We start from the raw sequence: 24,277 nt of genomic DNA on the forward strand, positions 1-24,277 counted from the left end.
TTACAAAATTATGTAGAACTTGGGAAGAAAGATGCATCCAAGCATCCTGGCACTAGAAGCCAAGATGGGGAAGATCTCCACAGCAACCATGACCTTGCCCTTGGTGCCATGATATACAGGGATGAAGCTGACCCAGACACTGCAGAACACCAGCATGCTAAATGTCAGGTACTTGGCTTCATTGAAGGTGTCAGGCCGGTTTCATGCCAGGAAAGCCACTGTGAGGCTTCCCATGGCCATGCAGGCCAAGTATCCCAGGACAGAGTAGAACGCGGTAACTGAGCCCTTGTTACACACAATGATGATGTGACCATGCTCAGAGTGTGCATCAATATCCACAAATGGAGGAGAAGATCCTAGCCAAATTACACACAGAATTACTTGGAATAGGGAGCACATGGGAATGATGTACTTAGGTACCCCTGATATAAAGATATACTTCATCGTTCTTCTGGGGCCTGTGAGTTTGAAAGCCAGAACTACAGTGATTGTTTTGGCCAGAACTGTGGAAACAGCTACATGGTGAATACAATTCCAAATGTGATCTGCTGCAGGATGCAGGTGGCTGTGTTTGGACGCCCAAGGAAGAGCAAAGAGCAGAGGAAACAGAACATGAGTGATATAAGTAAGAAGTAACTGAGGGTTTTGTTATTGGCCTTACAATAGGAGTGTCATGGTGCTTCACAAAGACCCCAAGAACCACAGCAGTGAATGCAGTGAAGCACAGGGCTATTAAGGCAAGAGCCATACCTAATGGATCTTCATAGCTCAGAAAGACCACAGCTTTGTCTATACAGTGGTTCTGTTCTGCATTTGGGTACTGTTCCTCTGGACACATCACACATTGATCCACATCTGATGGAGAAAGTGAGATTTTATTAGTATTACTTCAGCATTTTATTGGTAGGACATTAGAGAAGCTTTGCAGTATGCACATTTTTAATACTGATTATGCAATTTAAGGTCATTGTTGCACAGCAATGATTTTATTTGATCATACTCACTCTCTTTAAATTAAAACCAATCATATTTGTGTTCATTGAATTTTGTTGATGATATAATGTTGTCTGTAAGTAAAATTTTATTACATCAATTTTAGTGCTATACTGAAATGACTTAGACTCTTGTGTTCAGGAAAGGTAAATTCTTTAATGATGGTATACGTGAGTATGTTTTAAAATCATTAATTCTGTATATACATTGCCTCCTGAGGTCATCGACTGTTTTATCACTGTTGCCTCTATGACAGAAGGGGAATCTGCCTTCTATTGGGATCAGAACTGTTGTCAAATTTTGAGTTTCAATTCACTAGCCCAAGAACACTAACATAAATGGAATGAAAAGGTTGTATGTGTGATTTATAGATTTGTGTGTGAATGTAAAAGTAATAAGAACACTTATGAATCTGAGTTTTACTGGAGTTGTAAAGAGGATGTAGTAGGGTGAGTGTGAGAGTTGAATGACATATGAATATAAAATTAGTGATTGAAAACTGCAATAACAAAGTTTCTTGTTGTGTGCTGGAGCATCTTCTGGGTATATTCCAAGGAGTGGAATAGCTGGGTCTTGAGGAAGCCCTATTCCCATTTTTCTGAGATAGCACCAGATAGATTTCCAAAGTGGCTGTACTAGTTTGCATTCCCACCAGCAATGAAGGAGTGTTCCTCTCTCCCCACATCCTCGCCAGCATGTGGTGTCGCTTGAGTTTTTGATCTTAGCCATTCTGATGGGTGTAAGATGGAATCTCAGAGTTGTTTTGATTTGCAGTTCCCTGATGACTAAGGAGGTTGAGCATTTCTTTAAGTGTTTCTCAGCCATTTGATACTCCTCTGTTGAGAATTCTCTGTTTAGTTCCAAGCCCCATTTCTCAATTGGGTTATTCGGTTTGGTGGTGTTTAATTTCTTGAGTTCTTTATATATTTTGGATATTAGACCTTTGTCAGATGTGGGGTTGGTGAAGATTTTTTCCCAGTCTGTAGGCTGTCGCTTTGTTCTCTTGACAGTGTCTCCTGCCTTACAGAAGCTTCTCAGCCTCATGAGGTCCCATTTATTAATGGTTGACATTAAGGCAGCCTTATTCATAATAGCCAGAACATGGAAACAGCCTAAGTGTCCCTCAGTAGAAGAGTGGATAAAGAAACTGTGGTACATATACACTATGGAATACTACTCAGCTATTAAAAACAAGGAATTCCCGAAATGTGTGGATAAATGGATTGAGCTAGAAATGATCATAATGAGTGAGTTAACCCAGAAGCAGAAAGAATCAAATGGTATATACTCACTTATATCTGCATACTAGCCCAAGGGGCATGTCCCACGAAAGCCTTCACTTACCAGGAAACTGGGACAGAGGGGAAGGCATCCTATTGGGACTCTAAATGAGAGACGCATGAGAGAATAGCAAAATAAAAGGATACAGAGGGTCCTAGAAACCTACAAGTAGAACAATATGATAGGCAGATTTGGGCCCAGGGGTCCCACTCAAACTAAGGCACCAGCCAAGGACAATACAGGAGGTAAACTTTAAACCCCTTCCCAGATCTAGCCAATGGTCAGAATATTCTTCACAGTTGAGTGGAGAGTGTGATATGACTTTCTCACGTACTATGGTGCCTCACATTTGACCATGTCCCCTGGAGGGGGAGACCTGGTGGCACTCAGAGGAAGGACAGCAGGTAGCCAAGAAGAGACTTGATACCCTATGAGAATATATAGGGGGAGGTAATCCCCCTCAGGGACAGTCATAGGGGAGGGGAATAATGGGAAAATGGGGGGGAGGAATGGGAGGATACAAGGGATGGGATAAACATTGAGATGTAACAAGAATAAATTAATAAAAATAAAAAATAAAATAAATAAAATAAAAAATAAAAAAAATCAAATAGAATTTAAAATAAATAAATAAATAAATAACAATAAAAAAGAAAACTGCAATAACATTAAATAACGATTTTCTCAATTGTATGAGTATCTAGCCATAGAGGCCAGGACTCCTGATCATTGTTAATGAGAAGCACCAACATTAAACTGAAAGTAGAAAACTCTGTACTTACTGAGCACTAAAACATTTCATCTTGATTTTGTGTGGAATCATTCATTCCATTCCTCCTCCCTTATTTTCACTTCTATGAGACCCAGACTCTGAGTGGACTCAAGGGTGAAATAAACATGGGTAAACAACATGAGCAAGATAACACAAATATTCCAATAGTGGTAACCAAGATAGTTTATATTTTCCTGTAGTACTCCAATCATAAGTTGCAAGATCCAGAATGGCAACTGTAATATATGTGTGTCAAATTTCACCCAATCATTGGATAATTGCAGAGAGTGATGATGTGCTTCAAGCCATTTCATTATTTTTATCTAGAGGAATGCATTTATTCTTAGATATAATTAGTTAATGTTTTTATACACCTTAGCAAGTTGGCTCAACTGTAAAGAGAATATAAGTATTTCTAAGAAAACCAGAGTTCAAATTCCAGTACTTTTGTCAGTTGTCTCAAAACTGCATGTAACTGTCTATATATGTTTTAGGAGCCTCTCACCTGCATCTGCACTTGTTGCGTGCATCCAGCTTCCCACAAAACATAAACTTAATTAAAGTAATAAAAATAAATTTTGTAACTTTTGTGGTATTTGTTAATATAAATAGCCTCTATTATTACTTGTTTTTACATTTAAAACAATTTCATTCCATGTAGTTTGTTTTAGAGAATGTTGTATGTTGGAATGCATGTATGTAAGAAGCCATCTTCTAGGAGTTAGTTACCTACTCCTTCTACATGGATCCTAGGCATGAATTCAGTTCGTCAGCCTCTGTGTCAAGATATTTAGATTCTGGGTCATCTCAACTGCCATTAGTGCTTTTTAAGAACTTTCATTTAATTATATAGGATGACAGGCAAAATACTTGAAATATTTTCCATTGCTTATTTGCATGTAGTCACCTGTAAATAAATAATCATATGACTAATACATTCTGTGTAGGTGGAAATAATATTTTGAACTGAATTCTTTCTGTATTAATTATTCTATGCTACAACATGGTTATATTATTACATTATTAATTGGATGCTGTATATAAAATATTGATTATAAGAATCCTCAGACTTCCCACATCATGTCTGAAGACTCATGCCCACCATACATAGAATTATGTAACACCAACATTTGAAAATTGGTCTTTGGATATTGCAAAATATCTTCCATCTCATTCTTAGATTCTCATGATTATAAGAGTAATATTTTCCCTCTATATTAATATATCAGAGAACTTGTTTTTGGTACCCAACAGTGATATGACAGGACCTAGCATGGCTGATACCATATTCTGTTCTGCATGGAATACTGTATGTATGTGGAGTGCACAAATCATGTAGGGGCACATATATACTTGCAAAGAGAATAAATAAAAGGTTTTAATGATCCAAGAGTACAATCTAATCTACATAGAGTTTTAGAAGAGATAAATCATTAAGAAAATCTATAAAATTCATGAAAACAGAGGTTTGATTATCAAAATCTTTCTTTGAGAAAATATGATCCTCTGTCAATTGAAAAGGAGTCAGAGTGTCCATGAACACATAAGGGTTGATTGTTTGCTGTTGTTCAGGAAATTGTTCATATTAGTATTTCTCCAAAGACCTACTTAGGACAGTTATACGTATTATTTGTTTAGCTGGTTTTTTTTAACAAGTTAAGTATCTCAAAGTGGGTAGGAGCTGATGATAAACGTGAAAATATCTGTACAGAACCAACACTCACTTGTCTTATTAGAAATTTCATTTTCTGGGCATGAGCTGCACTCAAAACAGCGGTTGGCTCCTTAGTCATCAGGGAAATGCAAATCAAAACAACTCTGAGATTCCATCTTACACCCATCAGAATGGCTAAGATCAAAAATTCAAGCAACACCATATGCTGGCGAGGATGTGGGGAGAGAGGAACACTCCTTCATTGCTGGTGGGAATGCAAACTAGTACAGCCACTTTGGAAATCTATCTGGTGCTATCTCAGAAAAATGGGAATAGGGCTTCCTCAAGACCCAGCTATTCCACTCCTTGGAATATGCCCAGAAGATGCTCCAGCACACAACAAGAAAATTTGCTCAACCATGTTCATAGCAGCCTTATTCATAATAGCCAGAACATGGAAACAGCCTAAGTGTCCCTCAGTAGAAGAATGGATAAAGAAACTGTGGTTCATATGTACTATGGAATACTACTCAGCTATTAAAAACAAGGAATTCCAGAAATTTGTGGACAAATGGATTGAGCTAGAAATGATCATAATGAGTGTGTTAACCCAGAAGCAGAAAGACTCAAATGGTATATACTCACTTATATCTGCATACTAGCCCAAGGGGCATGTCCCTTGAAAGCCTTCACAGGAAACTGGGACAGAGGGGAGGACATCCTATTGGGATTCTAGATGAGAGAAGCATGGGAGAATAGCAAAGTAGAAGGATCCAGAGGGTCCTAGAAACCTACAAGTAGAACATTATGATAGGCAGATTTGGGCCCAGGGGTCCCACTCAAACTAAGGCACCAGCCAAAGACAATACAGGCGGTAAACTTTAAACCCCTACCCAGATCTAGCCAATGGACAGAACATTCTCCACAGTTGAATGGAGAGTGGGGTATGACTTTCACACGAACTCTGGTGCCTCATATTTGACCATGTCCCCTGGAGGGGGAGAACTGGTGGCACTCAGAGGAGGGATAGCAGGTTACCGAGAAGAGACTTGATACCCTATGAGCATATACAGGGGGAGGTAATCCCCCTGAGGAACAGTCATAGGGGAGGGAAATCAGGGGAAAATGGGAGGGAGGGAAGAATGGGAGGATACAAGGGATGGCATAACCATTGAGATGTAACAATAATAAATTAATAAAAAATTAGAAATAAATAAATAAATAAAAGATTCAAAGAAAAAAAAAACAGTGGTTTGCCATTCTCTCTCTTCATAATTTTCTGAATCCAGGACACAGTCAGGACGGCACACACATGGCAATGTCTAAGAAAAATTAGACACATGCTGATATCAGATTTTTACCTACTTCTACCATATACATTATATTAGCTTCTAGAGTTATGAATAACCTTATTCTATAAACAAAAACTGATGGAGCACATGCCACTTAATACCTTGTGCAGTGTCAAGCATATAAATGTATGGAAAGAAATTGATGAAAAATTGAAATGTTTCCCAACTCCTAGAAATGTAGTAACAAGAATTGATGGTGTGCTTATGCAAGCACTATAGACCTTCAGAGGAATTTTCTAGTTAATGATTGTCAACTCGACACCAAGTACAGTAAAAAGACACATCAACAGATTAGCAATGTAAGACTAAAAGACTCATGCACCCAGGGAATTTTTTTCAGAAACCTAGATACCAGACATGACTTCCAATAAATTGACAGTGTATACTTTGACAAACTGATGTAAAGAGAAAAATACGTGAGTGGGCAAATCCTGGATTATTTGTGGTAAGAAAGTACTGAATTTCTATGTATTGAGCTGGAGGGAAGAGTGTTTCACTCCCAGCTCGAAGATGAAGATGCCGCTGAAATCGCTCGACTTCAAAAACAGCTTTCACTTTTAAATTCTCGCCTTTCACAGCCTTCTGTTCCGTGCCTGACGTTCCCGGTTACTCGCTCTCAATCTAATCCTGCTCCTCCCCCATCCTCCGAAGAGGCTGAGGCTGCAGGCGAAGATCCTGCACCCGCCCCATCTGTCACACGCTCCCGCGCCTCTTCTGTTCGTTCACATAACTCTGATTAGTCAAATAACTCTTGCAACTCTTCTGACGCTGAGGAGGAAAAAATAAACAAAGACGTTTCCGGGGCCACCTCCTACCGGCGTCTCAACTTTAAAAAATTAGAGAAGTTAAATACAGCAGTCCGCGCTTATGGGCCCAACGCCCCTTTCACTCTCTCCCTTCTTGATAACCTGGCGGAGGGCGGACACCTCACTCCTAATGAGTGGATCACCACCGCCCAATCTGTTTTAACTCGGGGCCAATTTCTCTCTTGGCGAGCTGATTGGGCTGATCGGTGCAGAGATGCCGTCCACAGAAATTACCAACAAGGGCGGTCCTCTGCTCAAAAATGGTCTCTAGATAAACTACTGGGCCAAGGCAAATATTCCACCGATGAAAAACAACGAGCCTTCCCCCTTGGCCTCTTGGCGCTTTCTAGCACTGCAGCTTTGGCTGCTTGGAGAAATGTCTCTTCCCCTGGGGCACTTCTTTCCCCTGTTACTAAAGTTCTCCAGGGACCCCAGGAACCTTTCAGCGATTTTGTGGCTCACCTCCTTGAGGCTGCAGAAAGATCCCTTGGTCCGGACCAAGCTGAAAATAAACTTCTTACACAGCTTGCCTTTGAAAATGCTAATGCTGCCTGTAAGGCTGCCTTGAGAGGAAAATATAAGGGAAAGGACCTTGATGAGATGGTTCATCTGTGCCGAGATATTGACCCTATTACTGAAAAATTTACCAAGGCTATTCTTGCAGTGGGCACTGCGGCGGGGTCCCAATTTTCAGGTTCCCAGGTTTGCTTTCGCTGTGGCCAACCTGGACATTTTGCTCGGACTTGTCCCACTGCTATGCCTCAGGGCTTTCAAATTCCTCCTTGAGTCTGACACCCATGGGACATATTTCTAGGCTCCCTCCTAAAACTGTCTGCCCACACCCTCCGTCTTATGTTTTCCCTTACTAGAGAACAGGCCCTGGACCATTGTTAAAAATTGTCAGTCCTGTATTACCTTCCTCCCTGAACCACATTTGGATGTCAATCCTCGTGGTCTTATGCCAGGAGAGATATGGCAGATGGATGTCACTCACCTTTCCTCCTTTGGTAAACTAAAATATGTTCATGTCTCTATCGATACCTTTAGTGGATTCCTCTGTGCCTCCCTCCATGCAGGAGAAGCCACAAGACATGTGATTGACCATGTCCTTTACTGCCTCACTGTGGCCCCTAAACCGAAAATTTTAAAAACTGATAATGGACCTGGGTATACTAGCTCCTCCTTCAAGTCCTTTTGTGCCCAGCTTCAAATCAAACATGTTACAGGTATTCCTTATAACCCTCAAGGACAGGGAATTGTTGAACGAGCACACCAAACCCTTAAGGCCATGATTACCAAGCTCTAGTCTTCCAAGGGCATTTTTTACCCCTCTCCCGGGAGCCCTAGGCTTGTTTTAAGCCACGCCTTATTTGTCCTCAATTTCCTTCAATGAGACAAACAAGGCCAAACGGCCGCTGACCGCCTCTGGCATTCTTCCACCTCCTCCACTTACGCTAACGTTATGTGGAAAGACCCTCTGACTCATCAATGGCACGGCCCTGATCCTGTCCTAATTTGGGGCAAGGGTCATGCCTGCATTTATGATCAAAAAGAACTTAATGCCAGGTGGCTACCAGAAAGGATGGTCAAACAAATTAACACCCCTACCCCAGGGAATATCCCTGAGGAAGATCAATAAATGTGTTTTCTCCTAGAATGTCCCTGCTCATTTTCTTCCTCGTTCTCCTGAGTCCAGTGGTAAGTATTCCCCTCTCCCTCCCCCGTTATAATTCCTATGTGATATTCAATTATACATGGGTCATTGAAAACCAGGCTGGCAACATCGTTAATTCCAGTAGCCACCTGGGGGCTCAGCCCCATTGGCCGGTCCTCCAAGTAGACCTCTGTGCACTGGCACTCGGGGCCAACCCCAACTGGGGTACCGAGGACATTTTTTGGCCCCCGCGTGAGTCTAAGGCTCCAGAACAGCCCAAAAGAGGAAAAAATTATGTCGGATGCCGCAATGATTTAGAACGAATATTGCTTCATAAGACTTTACAAAATTGGGATGAAGGCGGTCATGGAGGCCTGTATGTTTGCCCTGGCACTTCCCATCGTCCCCGGACCAATAATTACAAGTGCGGAGGCTCTAATGATTTCTTCTGTGCCTCCTGGGGATGTGAAACATCGGGAACCACTTATTGGAAGCCATCTTCCTCCTGGGACTATATCTCTGTCAACCGTACTTGGGCACACCCTGAGGCTGATAATCACTATACGCCTGATGACTTAAAAAAGCTCTGCAATAGCGCTTATTCCACCACCCTCGGTTGGTGCAATCCCCTATCCATCTCCTTCACCGCCCCGGGTAAACGCCAAACTTGGACTGGCAGGGGCTTTGAGTGGGGCCTATGCCTTTATAAAGAAGGTTATGACATGGGATTAACCTTTAAAATCAGGCTCTTAAAAGAAGTCCCCAATAAAAATGCTGCCTCTGCAGGCCCCAATAATATACTTCATAAGCCTGCAGCAGTCGCCCCCAAGCCTCCTGCTTCTAAGCTACAGCCAACCCCTCATCCTTCTGCCACCCCCCACTTTTCTTTCCCTACCCTGTTCCAACCCACCATCCCTGTTGGTCCTCCTAGTACCGCAGAACTCATTATTGATCTCGCTAATGCCTCTATCCAGACCCTTAAAGGTACTAATTCCTCCACGTACCCGGAATGTTGGATATGTTTTCTCCCCTACCCCCCTTACTATGAGGGCATCGAGCTCTTTTCCACCCCTTTCCTTTACTAATGAGACATCATCTGCCCTTTCCATATCCTGAACCTGACAATAGCATTACTGTACAATCTATTTCTGGTTTCGGCACCTGCCTTCTGGGCCCCAATATGCTCCCCCCCAGAGCCCTATTGGAGGTGTGCAATCAGACTCTTGTATTAAATACCACCTTCCAATTCGCCTTGGCCCCTAATGGTACTTATTTTGCCTGCTCTTCAGGCCTGGCCTCTTATCTCTTTACCCCTTTGTTTGTACAAAAACATATTTGGTGTGTGACGGTTCTTCTATTCCCTCGCTTTTCCGTCCACAACCCTGAAGACTTCCTAAACTTTGTAGATAAGGACATCTCCATTCACCCCAGATCTAAAAGAGAGCCCATTATGACCCTCACCATAGCCACTATTTTGGGCCTTGGTGCGGTGGGGGCAGGTACAGGAATTGCCTCCTTGGTGACCTCCAAACAAGGTTTTGCTGAGCTCCAGACAGTTATTGATAAAGATATTTCTAATATGAGAGATGGGATTCAGGAAATAAAAGACTCCCTTGATTCCCTTGCAGAGGTAGTTCTTCAAAACCGCAGAGGCCTCGACCTCCTTTTCCTCAAGGAAGGGGGGGGCTCTGTGCTGCTCTTAAAGAGGAATGTTGCTTCTATGTCAGTAAAACAGGCTTAGCACAAAAGAGCCTTGACAAAGTTTCCAAGGCCCTGGAGGAACGCCAGCAAGCCAGAGAGAAACAGGAGTCCTGGTATCAGAACTGGTTCTCCTCCTCCCCCTGGCTCAGCACCCTCTTGCCCAGCCTTCTGGGACCCTTTGTGGGCATTATTCTCCTCCTCTCCTTCGGTCCTTGGGCCCTTAACCGCCTTTCCAGTTTTGTTAAAGCACAGGTGGATGCGGCTATCAATCCTGTTCAGGTCCATTATCATCGCTTGGACACCGAAGACCCCCCAGCTGACTTTACACCCAGGACTTCCTCCAACCCTGGGCCAATCTCGTTTGGCCGCCCCCTCAATTTCAGGGCCCTGGACAAAAAGCAGTGGCTAGGAGGCCGCTGGCTGGCAGGGCTCCACAAAGACACCTCTTAGTGGCTCCTCCCTAAAATCTCCCCTCATTCTACTGTACAGTCGGGTTTTCTAATACAGGCTGGTGTCCACATAGACGGAGACCATGCCCTTATTATTCATGCCTTCTTGCCATTAAGGTCAGGTAGCCTCCTTAGGCTTGGCTGACAGCCTTTAAGCCCTAATTCTCATCACGTTCGGGGTGCGAGACAAAGCACTGCACAGGAGGTACATTGCCTGCTGTTAATGGCCTCCTGGGGAGCATGTCTGATTGCATGTGGGTTGACACCCAATGTCCCACCTCCAGCCAAAAGGTGTCGGTCGGATCCAGAGCCAGGCTGGGGCCGAGCACTCAGTTAAGCTCTGAGCTTATCAGTGGCCATATAGGGGCCGATCACAGGGTTGACAGCCCTGCGTATATCAGTGCCCTCTGGAGATCAGACCTCTACTCTCACCCGTTTTGTCAAACATGGGCAAAATACAGAGAGCTGCGAAGTACCATGCCCTGACTTGGCACTGGTTTCCGCCCTCCGCCATCCCGACGGCGAGCGCTCTCCGGGTTGAGACCTTGATTGGCAAGAGACTAGACTATGTTAATTGGCAATTGCCCACCCGTCACTGTATTAGTTAGAGTAGGGGGAGATGTCAGGAGCCATAGGACCTTGCCTGACCTGCCCCAGTGGCTGAGAGGCCCTGCTGGCTGAAAGCCACAGCTGTCTGCATACTTGAGATAATTATTCTGCCTGGCTACCACAAAGATCCAGCCTGACCTTGAGAAAGAGAACATTCGGTGTATCGAGACTTCTGTATAGTCGCCCCACTCCACACCTGCTGTCCTTGGGCCTGGCCCAGAAGATTTTGTAACTTTCCACTGCATTCCTTCTCACCCCCACCCTTTCAGAAGCTTATTATAAATTTGGATACCCCCTTATAATAAACGGCCCTCGATAAGCAAGTTTTTCCTGGGCCCATGCCTCTGTTCTCGTCCATTCTTTATTCACAGGTCGCGACCCTCCTCGCCACTCCATGAATAACTGAACCCACGGGTCGGGAACATTTAAGTATCATTATTCTCAATTTGCTGAGAAAGCACCAGATCGATTTCTGTACTGGTTGTAAAAATTTACATGTCCACCAGCAATGGAAGAGTGTTCCCCTTTCCCCACATCCTTGACAGCATTTTCTGCAACTTGAGTTTTTTATTGTAGCCATCATGATGACTGTAGGATGAAATGTCAGATGTGATTTCATTTACCTCTCCCTGATGACCAGGAACATTGAGCATTTTTAAGTGTTTCTCAGTATTTCACGTGGAAAAACAAAAAAACCAGAATACCTCAAACAATCTTGTATAATAAAAGCTCCTCTGGAGCAATCTCCATACCTGATCTCAAGCTGCACTATAGAGCAACAGTAATTAAAACAACATGGTACTGGCACAGCAAGAGAATGGTTGATCAATGGAATAAAATTGAAGACCCGAAATAAATCTATGCACATATGGACTCTTGATGTTTCACAAAGAAGCTAAATTTATTCAATGAAAAAAGGATAGCATCTTCAACAAATGGTGCCAGTCTAACTGGATGTCTAGATGTAGAAAAATGTAGTAGACCCACAATTATCATCATGCAAAAACTCAAATCCAAGTGCATTAAAGACCTCAACATAAAACCAGAGTCAGTAAATCTGTTAGACAGTATGAAAGAGCCTGGGACTCATTGGCACAGGAGACACGTCCTGAACAGAATTCCAATTGCCCAGGCCTTAAGGTCAACAATTAATAAATGGGATCTGAAGAGGCTGAAACGCTTCTTTAAGTAGAAGACAATGTCAACAGAACAAAGTGACATTCTACAGACATCTGACAATGGCCTAATATCCAAGCTTTATAAAATACACCAGAAATTAAACACCACCAAACCAAATAACCAAATTAAGAAATGGGGCTTAGAATTAAATAGAGAATTCTTAACTGAGGAATATCAAATGGCTGAGAAACACTTAAAGAAATATTCAACCTCCTTAGTCATCAGAGAAATGCAAATCAAAAATATCCTGAGATTCCATTTTACACCCGTTTACATGGCCAAGATCAAAAACTCAAGTGACAGCACATGCTGGGGAGGAGAAAGGGGAACACTCCTTCATTGCTGGTGGAAGTGGAAACTTGTACAACCACTTTGGAAATCAATATGGCACTTTCTAAGAATACTGGGAATAGTGCAACCTCAAAACCCAGGTATTCCACTCTTGGAATATACCCAGAAAATGCTCCACCACACAATAGGGACATATGTTCAACCATGTTCATAACAGCCTTATTCATAATAGCCAGAACCTGGAAACAACTTAAATGTCTCTCAGTCAAAGAATGGGTAAAGAAATGGTGGTACATTACACTACGGAATATTACTCAGCTATTAAAAACAAAGAAATCTTGAAATTTGCAGACAAATGGATGGAAATAGAAATGATCTCATTGAGGGTGTTAGCCCAGACCCAGAAAGACTCACATGGCATATATTCACTTATAATTGTACAGTAGCCAAACAGTGATGTCCCATGAAAGTCTTCAGTTACCAAGAGATTGGGAAAGATGCGAGGACCTCTTATTTGGACTCTAAGTGAGATAAGTATTGGAGAATAGAAAAATAGAAGGATCCAGAGGGCCTTAGAAACCTACAAGAAGAATATCATGATTGGTAGATCTGGACCCAGGGGGCACTGCTCAAGCTACTGTACCAACCAAAGACAACATATGTAATAAATATTGTACCCCTACTCAAATCTAGCCAAGGAACAAGACATTATCCACAGCCCTATGCAGAGTGGGTGTTGACTCTGACATGAACTCTGGAGTCTCATATTTGACCATTTACCCTTGGTGGGGAAGCCAGGTATTACTCAGAGAAAGAATAGAAAGGCTGCCAAGATGAGACTTGATAGGCTGTGACCATATGGCGGAGGAGGGGGTCTCCTTCTGTGACAATCCTAGGGGTTGGGAATAGGGTGAAAGAAGGAGGGAGGGCAGAATGGGAGGAGACAAGCAAGAGGATAAAAATTGAGATATAAGCTGAATTAATAAATAATAATAATAAAAAGATAAAAAAGATTTTCATGACCAGTGAATGTTAGGTCATTTTCTTTGTTTCAGTTGTCTTAAGAGTTTTCAGGGCTTATTGCTTTTGGATAACTGGGTTTGGGAGATGCCATATTATTTTGATGCTTATCATTTGTTTTGGCTCACTGGCCGTTAGTCGTCTTGCTGTCTCTGATGTGTGGGTGTAGTTTCTGTTGTCCTTTTCTGACCATTGAGAACAAGTCATAGGTGAGTGGCTTTATTTGGACACCCCCTCCCTAGCAGGTATCAGGGAACCATTTCCTGAATCATGCAGGTGACCTAGGTTCAGATCTGGGAACTCTCCATGGATTGGCAGGTGGAACTTTGGAAAGGTCCACTTGTGTTCACAATGTGAGTTTTCCTTTGGTTATGAAGGCACAGAAACTGGTACCTTACAGCTTGCTATTTGGTCAAAGACAGAGAGCCAGGGTGCTATCTGCCTATAGCCTTGTGGCTAATGTTTAGGGACCCTTCCTTTGTCTGTGCCTGCTTTGACCTGGGAACTCTCCTTGGATTAGCCTGTTGAACTGAGGACAGATCAACTGGTGCTCCTCACTTTCATGTCTCTCCTCAGCTAGCAGACCTAGACACTGGTGCCCTACAGCCCACAGTTCAGTTTGAGATTGTGTGGCAATGCAGTGTTAATGCCCGGCTGGTGCTCTGGAGAGGGTCCAGGGTAGATTCTCTGGTGTTGGATGTCGATGCCCTTCTAGTTTACTTTATCTCTTGGGTGGCCAGAGATGATGGCTCAGGGAACCAATAAGAATTTAAAGAAGAAAAAAGAAAGAAGGAGAAAAAGAGCCCAAGGTTTCTTCTCTAGGGACTGGCTGTACTGCTGCTGAGGAGAACTTAAACTGACCACCTTTTTTCCTATGGCTGAGGTTGTAAAAGCGGCTTCTGGCTAGAAACTGCAAGGGGGTTGTGAAAGGAGGTTCTTTGATCTGTAGATAGGCTGATGCCCCAGAGTCTGCTAACTTATTTACTAATCTATAGAGAAATAAGAAGTAAGAGAGAGAGAGAGAGAGAGAGAGAGAGAGAGAGAGAGAGAGAGAGAGAGAAAATCAACCACTTACACACATACGCTCAAGAGAAGAGGACCAGGAGAAAAGGTGGATGAAGTCAGGCATCTTAACTTCAACTGAAGTTAAGCTGCTCAATCTTTCTTCCTCTGCTCTCCTCAAGTTTCTCCTCAATTTTCTCCTTCATTTTCTCCTTTCCCACGTTTATTGTAGACCATACTTACACTTCTGAGAAAAGGGAATTACCTCATAGTCAAAAGAGTACAATTAATCACAAAAGCAGATGAATTCTAAAATACAACAAGTTACATGCTTTAAAGTTAAACATTTCTTATCTATGTATCCATTACATAAGTTCATGGTGAGTTCAGAATGACAAAGGTTGACAGGGTCTAAGGTTAATAGGGTCTGAAACTTACAAGAGTATACAACTTAACAATTAGGATGGACCTGACTATACATTATCCAGCTATCTCTTAGTTCATTATGAGCTCAGGACAATAATTTTGTCTGTCTTTCATTCTAAGAAACAGAGTAAATTCAGACATCTCTAGGTAACTTCATTCCACATAGGTTCACATGGAGTTTAAACAAATTTGGCTATATTTATGGTGAAATACCAGGATTCGTGGTGCCATCTGCAGTGGAGGCTTATCTGAAGCCACAAATCTGCTGGTAGGCTATCCTAAGTGAGGCATCTGGAGGTCCACAAAGGTATTTATTGCAGCCATAAACTAACTTTAACTTTTAAAACTATTTGAGTCAAATCAGAAATTCCATAATCAGGGATTAATTCATCTGGATAACAAAAACTACATCTTCAATAAGATCCTTTAGAGCTGGTCAGTACCCAGAAAATAACAATTCACACCAATGCCAGATGTATTTATTTTTGGTTTTTTGAGACAGAGTTTCTCTGTGTAATCTTGGCTATCCTGGACTCATTTTGTTGACCGGGCTGGCCATGAATGTAGTCCTGGCTGTCCTGGACTCACTTTGTAGACCAAGCTGGCCTTAGACTCACAGTGATTCACCTGCCTCTGCCTCCCTGGGTGCTGGGATTAAAGGCATGCACCACCATACCCAGCTCTAATGCCAGATTTCAGAGAGATGCAGCAGTGCACAATTGACAGGGTAGTCAGAGGTTGAAAGCAATTCTGGGGTACATCACAATACAGACCTTGCAAATACCGGATCACCACCAGAGATCTCTCATGCCTCCTGGACTTTCCCAAATCAATGGCTCCTGACAGCATATCAGAGGCTGGAAGCAGTTTGAGGGTACATCGTGCTATAAGACCTTGCAAACACCAGATTACCTCCTAGACAGCCCACATGCCTAGTGAATTCCCTTAAGAGGGCGGCTCTTGGCAGTGCAGAGTGCTGGGGTGAGTGTGTGTGGCTTTGGATACCAGGCCAGTGGCACACCTGTGCCTGAGATATTTCTTTGAATTGGCCAGGGAATGTGAGGTCAGATCTTCCTGTGCTCCAAATCCCACAGTTTCACTTGAGCCTGAATAACCATACTCTGGTGCCCTCTAGTTCACTGTTCACTCCCAGACAAAAAGTCTGAGATATAAAGTGTAGATGCAGCTCTCAGGCAGACATCCAGACCTTGGGTCCTGGGGATATGCCCACAGGGCAACAGTGTTGTCTTTGTGGACCAGTTTATATGGTCTTGTGACAGACCCACCCATGTTCCAGACACTGTGTACCCCTCTCACCCAGGGTACTCCAGCCCTGGTGTTTGGAATCTCTCAGTCCAGTCCCTTGGCTCAGTCTCTCTGATCAGACAGCCATCTGTCTGTGCTGCTATCTTGGATCCTCTTCCAATTATTATTAAATTTTTGCTTAATATGTCATTGACCATTCTTTTATTTAAGTCTATACATTGGAGTCATGTTTTTTCTTTCCATATCTTCATATTTATTTTTATTTTTCTGCATTGGGATATATATATGGGGATCAGGGCATTGTTTATATTGTTTAGCCTTCTGTATATACTTCCCGTGGTTGTTTATGTAATATTCTACTTAGATTTGGTTATAACAAACATGAGTTTTCATTTCTTACCATAGAATTCACATGTATTTCAGTAGCTACACCTTTAGCTCACATTTTCTTTTATTAGATAGACTTTTCTCATCACACTGAAGAGAATAATTCACTATAAGTTTTATTTTTCTGAGCAATTTGACATATAACTTGGTATGAAAATTGATGACATTCCTGAAGTTAAATCATTTAAGATTAAATGAACTTTGAAACAGGCTAATTTAAGGTAAATACCTTAACATCACCCACATCAGAATCATACCTATAATATACAGGGCATATACCATGTGAAATTTCTTTTCCTAAAGCCACATTTGTATTACTATCTATCTACATATTATAGAGAATTAAAAATTAAATCCTATTAATGGTTAGAATGGACTATACCATAATTCAGGGAGTTAAACAAGATTCTTTTGGTGAAATTTTTCTTCTCCAGTTTATCACTCAGGGTTGGAGAGTAATAATTATTGCTCATGAAGAGGACACAAGCTTGACTTTGATAATCCATTTTCTGTCAAAAGTCCATCTTAAGTTCCCAAGAATATGAGTCACTTCTTGGAATCCGTATGCATTACATGTGTCAGTATTGCATAGACACATATACAGATAAACCATTCATAAACATGTTAAAGAAATAATTAAATGAATAAAAACCTAGGTTATAAAGCTTAGAAAACCTAACATGGTTCATGAAATTTTAAATTTATATATGGAAGCCTTTAGAATTTAGAAGCTCAATGTAAAAAGAATTAAACAGTATTACATAATAAAATGAATGATTTATATATTTTTCTGTACTCCACCTTTACAATAACCTCACTATCTTAGACATCTGTGCCAGAGGTCCAACAGAAATGGAAAAATCTCTGTGTTGTAATAAGACTGGAACCAAGAAAGTATTGCTAACTTTAGAGCAAGTAATATAAAACATAATAAAAGACAAAGGTTTTGGTTATATTAAAAACCAGAAACAGCACTGATATGAGAAATGTGACTGTATGGAATTATGGAATGTTCAAAGGACTAATAAATGTATCAAATTAAAAAGCAAAAATGAGAAACATAGTATAAGAGGACACCTTTTGATCTCTTATCTGACAATCTATTTTACTTCACCAATTTAGAATGTACACGCATGACAGCGTTTACTGGTCAGTTAGGTAAATCAGTACAATAATTTCAAACCTACCTTTGTACTTCTTGTGGCCCACTCCATCATCTCTACAGATGAATGGAATTGTTGACCACATGAAAAATATGGACTGAAACTTCCCATCTTCACCTTAATTTCAAGACCTTGTTGCAAATTGGAAATATAGAAAATGTCACATTCCTCCTGGAATTTTTCTCTTTGGTTCATATTTACTCTGTCACCAACTGGATTTGTGAAGTGGACACTCTTCAGAATGTCATAAAATGGAAAGAGAAGTAGCATACTGTAGTGCATGATTCCTTTCTTGAAGCCAGACTGCGTAATCTGACTTTATCTTAAAGGCAAATTTAATGAACATATCCAGGGTCATGGAGACTAGACAGGATACTTTGTAGATGGAAGGGAACATCAACCCACCCAACTAAATTTCAGCCCCAAATTTACCCTGCCTATGGAGAATGCAAGGATAAAGTTAGCGTGAGATTGATGGAATATCCAGACAATGCCTGGACCAACAGCAGACCATGCCTTAGGAAAAATCCAGACCCTGGGACTGTCAATGACAATCTTCTATGCTTGCACATGGGAGCCTAGCAAAGCTGTTCTCTGAGACCATATACCAAGAAGTGATGGAAACAGATGCTGAGATTCACAGCCAAACACAGGGTGAAGGGTATGAAATTTAGTGGACAAGTTGGGAGGAAAGAAAGAAGTATATGGGAGTAACAGAGTTCTACAAGTAGACCAAAACAACTAGCTAACCAGGGCTCAGGGGGGCTTGTGTGGATCGAAACACACACTAATGATCATGTGTAGATTGTGTCTAGGACCTCTAGACATATAAAGCCAATAAGCACCTCAGGCTTCATGTGTGCCCAATAATAATGAGAGAGCAGGAGTCAGATAAGGACTCAGTTGACATCTCTGTGACCACTACAACCTGATGGAGATGCCTCACATGGCCACAGGGAAGAAGAAATGCTCAGCCCTGATGCCACCTGAAGAGCTTAGGTGAGTGGGTAAGAGGAATTCACTTTTCTGAGGAGTAGGGTAGTGTGACTAGGAGGATCTGATAGAAGAACTTACCCTCAGGATATAAAGATAACAAATAATTTAATTTTTTTCACTGAATTTATTTATTTTTTTAAATTTTTTTATTAATTTATTCTTGTTATATATCAATGTTTATCCCATCCCTTGTATCCTCCCATTCTTCCCTCCGCCCCCCATTTTCCCATTATTTCCCTCCCCTATGACTGTTCCTGAGGGAGATGGTTCAGCTGTTAAAGGCTAGGCTCACAACCATAAATATTAATTTAATTTTAAAAAGACCATAATGTTCCTAGAATTTTATAGCTCATATTTGCAGAACCAAACCATATATACAGCATGAACACACACACACACACACTGACACACACATACACATTATCACACACACATACCCACACTCCTACACATAGAGAGGATCCTTAATCCTACAGAATATACATATGGCACAGGAACACAATTATTTATACAGAAGTACATATACATGCCCCCAAACGTATAAACATACAAGCACACACAGGTACAGAAACGTACAGATGTAGAAAAGTACAAAACACATTACTAGACACTCACACACATTCCCTGACAAGTACTCAGGAAAAAAAGAGATTAAAACAACCACATAGAGTGACACTGACAAAAAGATAAATTTATGGGCACATCCAACATACACAGAGAGGCAGGTATAAAGCCATACAAATATAAAGTCACACACACACACACACATACACACACACACACACACACACAAAGCAACACAAATATACCTACATGCAAGCACATTGATCAAAACACAAAAAATACACACTCAGTCACCTCACAACACGTTCACTAACAAATCCCCAAGGAAAGATATAGACAGACACAAACAGACATAATAAAGACATTGCTACCTACAAAAATTTATGTTCACTTCCACAGATAATTGGAAAAATAGGCAGGTGGAATAGAAACAGCTACACACAGAAGCAGCAACACAAATATGTAAAGCAGTGCAAAACAACAGGAAAAACATAAACATATACAAAGTGATAAGTATAATTTCTCACTTAATAACAAATATGTATGTAGTGAATTGAATTCCAGCACTATTTCTTATGTCCTTACTCTCACAAACCCATTTAAGGACCCTGATTCCTACACTGGGTGCTTAATCAGTTTAAAAACTTGAGAAAACAATCCATACAGTTATTGTGACATATTTGACAATTTATGAACAAGGGCTTATCCTTTCATCATGGAGAGGATTAATTTGCAAACACTGGTTATACTTCCAGTTTTGAACCAGTGTGATGATATTAAGGTTGTTTGTATCAAGACAATAGGCATCATAAACAAATTTCCCTACCACACTAATACCTTTGCATTTTGCATTTTTACTTGTATTTCTTTTATTTTTTCTGAAAATAATTTATCCAGGTTACATGCCAATTGATATCCCCTCACTTGTACCTTCCCATTACCCCCTCGCTCCCTCTTTCACTCTATCAAGTTTTATATTTCATTTCTACTAAACTCAAATTGCACCTGTGAGAGCCTTATAAAAGTATGTCTTTCATGACATCAAACATTACACAACAGAAGAAACAGTGCCTTAAAGGAGTTATGATTGGAATTGTTCAATGTGCTTGTTTCCTGATGAACTATATATTGAAAAAACCACTCATGAAAGGCATGGGCTAAGGCATACACAGCATTATATATGTTATAACTGCTACCACTTAAGGCCATGTGGCATTGGTTGAACAGGTCTTCAATGAGTTAAAGTTAGATTCCATGACTTCACAGTTAAAATTCATCCACTCCCCTCCCGGCTTGCCAGATATTTGTGAGAGTATTTGATAGCATTCAATCCTTGGATGAAATTTTTGAAACCTGAAATATCTGGATGATGGTGTGCAAAAATAAGAGTCCCACAAAATGAATCAAGTGTGTAGTCCCTCTTACTTATACTGGCATCCCATTGGGACATTGTGATCCATATTCTCTTTATATGTGACCCATATTCTCTTTATACCTAGGGATTCCCATTTTCTTAAGCTCAAAGCTAGTGTATACTCTATGTCACCATAAATGATGACAACATTTGTGGAAGATGTCATGATTTGGTTGTAATACATATCTGTTCTTGCCATGTATAACTGCATGTTGACTGGGATCATGCTCACAAAGGCGAAGCAGACTGTGTTTTTTCCCATCTCTCTTCTCAAATAAGAGAGAAATTGTATGCCCTGATCATTGTCTGAGATGACTAGGCCAACCCAGTTCCATCTGAAATAAACTGAGAAGGAGACCATGGCATGAGCTAAAGATATATCCTTAGGGCCCATCTGATATAGATGGGGAAACTGTTCATAATCACTAAAGACTGGATGGAAAGGTCCAAATGGAAGCTGAAGGACCTAGGAAACAGGTAGCATGCATACCTAAGAACTTGTAAACACATTTTACTTCAGAGAGTTCTAGAGAAACCAATTAGCTGTTATATCTTCCCTCATCTCTATTTCAAAGACAAATATTTAGAAGACCTATCATGTCTCTAAATACTAGGGCTCTTGAACAAATACATTAATATAATTATGGGGTCATTATCCTTCTTAAACTCTTCTTAGAAGTTCTGAATGGTATGAAAAGAGACATGATATCAAAATTCCCACTCCAAAAACTCTCAGCTTATGAATCATAAAAGATATCTGCATTGTTGCAGTTGTTTCCCAGTTTGGTCCTGTAAGTAACACTCCACACGCTGGCACTCCTGTACAGTCATAATTAAGGCTAACATTGTTGATGTTCATATGGATATGGCTGGTGAATTGTGACAGTGTCTTACAACCAAATATCATGTAGTCAAACAGAGAGATATTTGGTAAAAGACCAGGGTTCTGGTTTATTTCATCAATGGAAAAAGCCAATGCAAAACCAAATCGCTGACTTTTTGTTGTTGTGCTGTAAAAGGATACAGTGCTTATTATGGACAATGATATACAGGTAATCATTTGTAATGAATACAAGAAATATCCTTTATTGAACAGTATTTCCTCCCACCTGTACATAGAAACAGATGTCCTGTGTTGTGAGATTATAATGAAATAAGAAGCTAGAAATTATAAAAGATTTAAACACTCCTGAGAGTGTGTCTTCCATATATAACATATGATATTGACATCCTCCACAGAGACTGTTTCTATGTCTTGGTTTTGAATGCTGTTTCAGAAGGCATGAATACAATCAGTTTTCATTTAGAAATTTTATCTCTGTGGTGTTTTTGTTTATAATAATAGGCTTCATTAGAATATTCTTTACCTATACAAAGAACATTTATCATTGAGAATTTCAGTAATAGAAAAGGGATTTCAGATTCAAGACTTGTACTTTCAATCACTATATCCTACAACAAATGTTGGGAAACATCTATTATTTAAGCTGTATGACTGACCTAGTTGTCCAATGTTCCGTGTTTGAAAACATCTCTGAGAAATTTGGAAACTTTGCATGAATCCCATATTTCTAAGACAGTCAACTATGCATAGCAAAATTACTGAAAGAGAAATGAAAGAGAAAAATACGACTTACCTCTCAGTAAATAAACGTTTCAGACATAAAAGGAGAAGATGTATGGCTATTAAATAATGTCAAATTTTAATTAGTAGGTAGCTTCTCTGTCTGTTCTCAAGTGTTGCCACCTGTCGCCTGACACAATTGTCACTCAGGCAGGCAAAAAAGGGATGTAAGCTGTCACCAAGATGAATGAGAGCCTCACTTTTCAAAGAATCCAAAATTATCCTTTACAGTCCAAGAGTGTGAAGAACTTCCCTTGGTTATATATAAAAGCTAGTGTTTTCACAACTATACAAATAAAGTATGGAGCAACAGGAAAATAGTTCCTATTAACCTGATTTCTTACTTCCATTCTCAATCCAGCTTCAGAAACCATAGTGTGTCCACATGCAATGAGTTGGAATGAGTGTCTTTGTATATATGTGTAAGCTCTCAAGAGCTATCTGTACCACAAACACTGCTAACACAAACACTACAAGCATTACATGCACTAGGAGATACAGTAGACTGTATAACCATTTATTGTAATATACATAGGATACAACTTGTTGCAATATATGGGACTGCTTTCAGTCATAAATCACTGGGTATGGTATAATGGAAACTATGATTAGGAGGACTATATATGTTGAGTCACTGTGAGAGATGTTTTTAATTAGCCTACAGCTTTAAATGATGTGCCTAACAGAAATAAAATCAGAACACTCATGAAAAGAATTAAATGTAGAAAAAAAGCAATCTGTCTGTAAAGAAGGAATGGTTCACTCTTGTTATGTGAAAATAGGACAGAATAATCAAAGTATTGATATGGTCTTCAACAGATACCTCATGAAATATATGTCAGGATATTTACATGGAAGATTTTAAAAGCACTTACTATATATTAAGATATTTGTTCCAGTGCTCTTTGTCTATTGTCTGAAGGGTTGGTTTAACAAAGAAGATACAATTTGTCTCCAAGTTCAGCTCTTTATATTCCTTCAACTTCATTCTCCAATAGCACCTAGGATGAATTAAACTGTCCAGGAGAAGGGGGATATTCAGTAGCAAGAAATGGAAAATCAAAGCACACATATTTCTCCTGCCTTAAACCTAGGCAATGTGGAATCTGAACTGCCATCAGCACATCAAATGAGCACCTATGTGTTTTGACCTGCTTTTATTTCAATGGTCAAAGAGACTCTAGCTGTATGTTCTTGTCTCCTTTTTTTTTTTTTTCACATTGATCCCAATTCCTCGAAGAATATTTAACACCCTCTTCCCTGGGGTTATGCACCAGATGTCCACAGTCCATAGGATAAGCATGGGTAGTTAAATAAATATTTGAATAGTTCAGTCCCAGGTTGCATGAATTCACCCACGTTTTAAAAATTAAAGGCCCTGGGAGAAAAGTCTTTTGTTCAAATTTGTTCCTCGGAATATCCTAACAAAATTATTACATGAGTAAAATTATAAGTGATCTCAGTGTATTGTGTCAAATGATCAACAATGAGACATGTTTATAAGGAAGAACTCACAACACTCCAATTTATGGGGACACAGTGGGAATATTATTGTAAAATCCAAGTCAGAGAGACGCTGTACGCATTTAGAGCAATTGAGACTCAAATAGCAAGCATACTGGGGCCATGCTATATTTTGCTCTTGCACAGATTACCCAAAGAAAGCCTTAACTT

General features: G+C 40.5%; 1 pseudogene; it reads right to left on the bottom strand.

The window, feature by feature from the left end:
- LOC127212621 (vomeronasal type-2 receptor 116-like) lies at positions 1–23,675 on the bottom strand (annotated as a pseudogene).
- Positions 23,676–24,277: the final 602 nt, after the last annotated feature.

This window comes from Acomys russatus, chromosome 31 (assembly GCF_903995435.1).
Source record: "Acomys russatus chromosome 31, mAcoRus1.1, whole genome shotgun sequence".
NCBI lineage: Eukaryota > Metazoa > Chordata > Mammalia > Rodentia > Muridae > Acomys > Acomys russatus.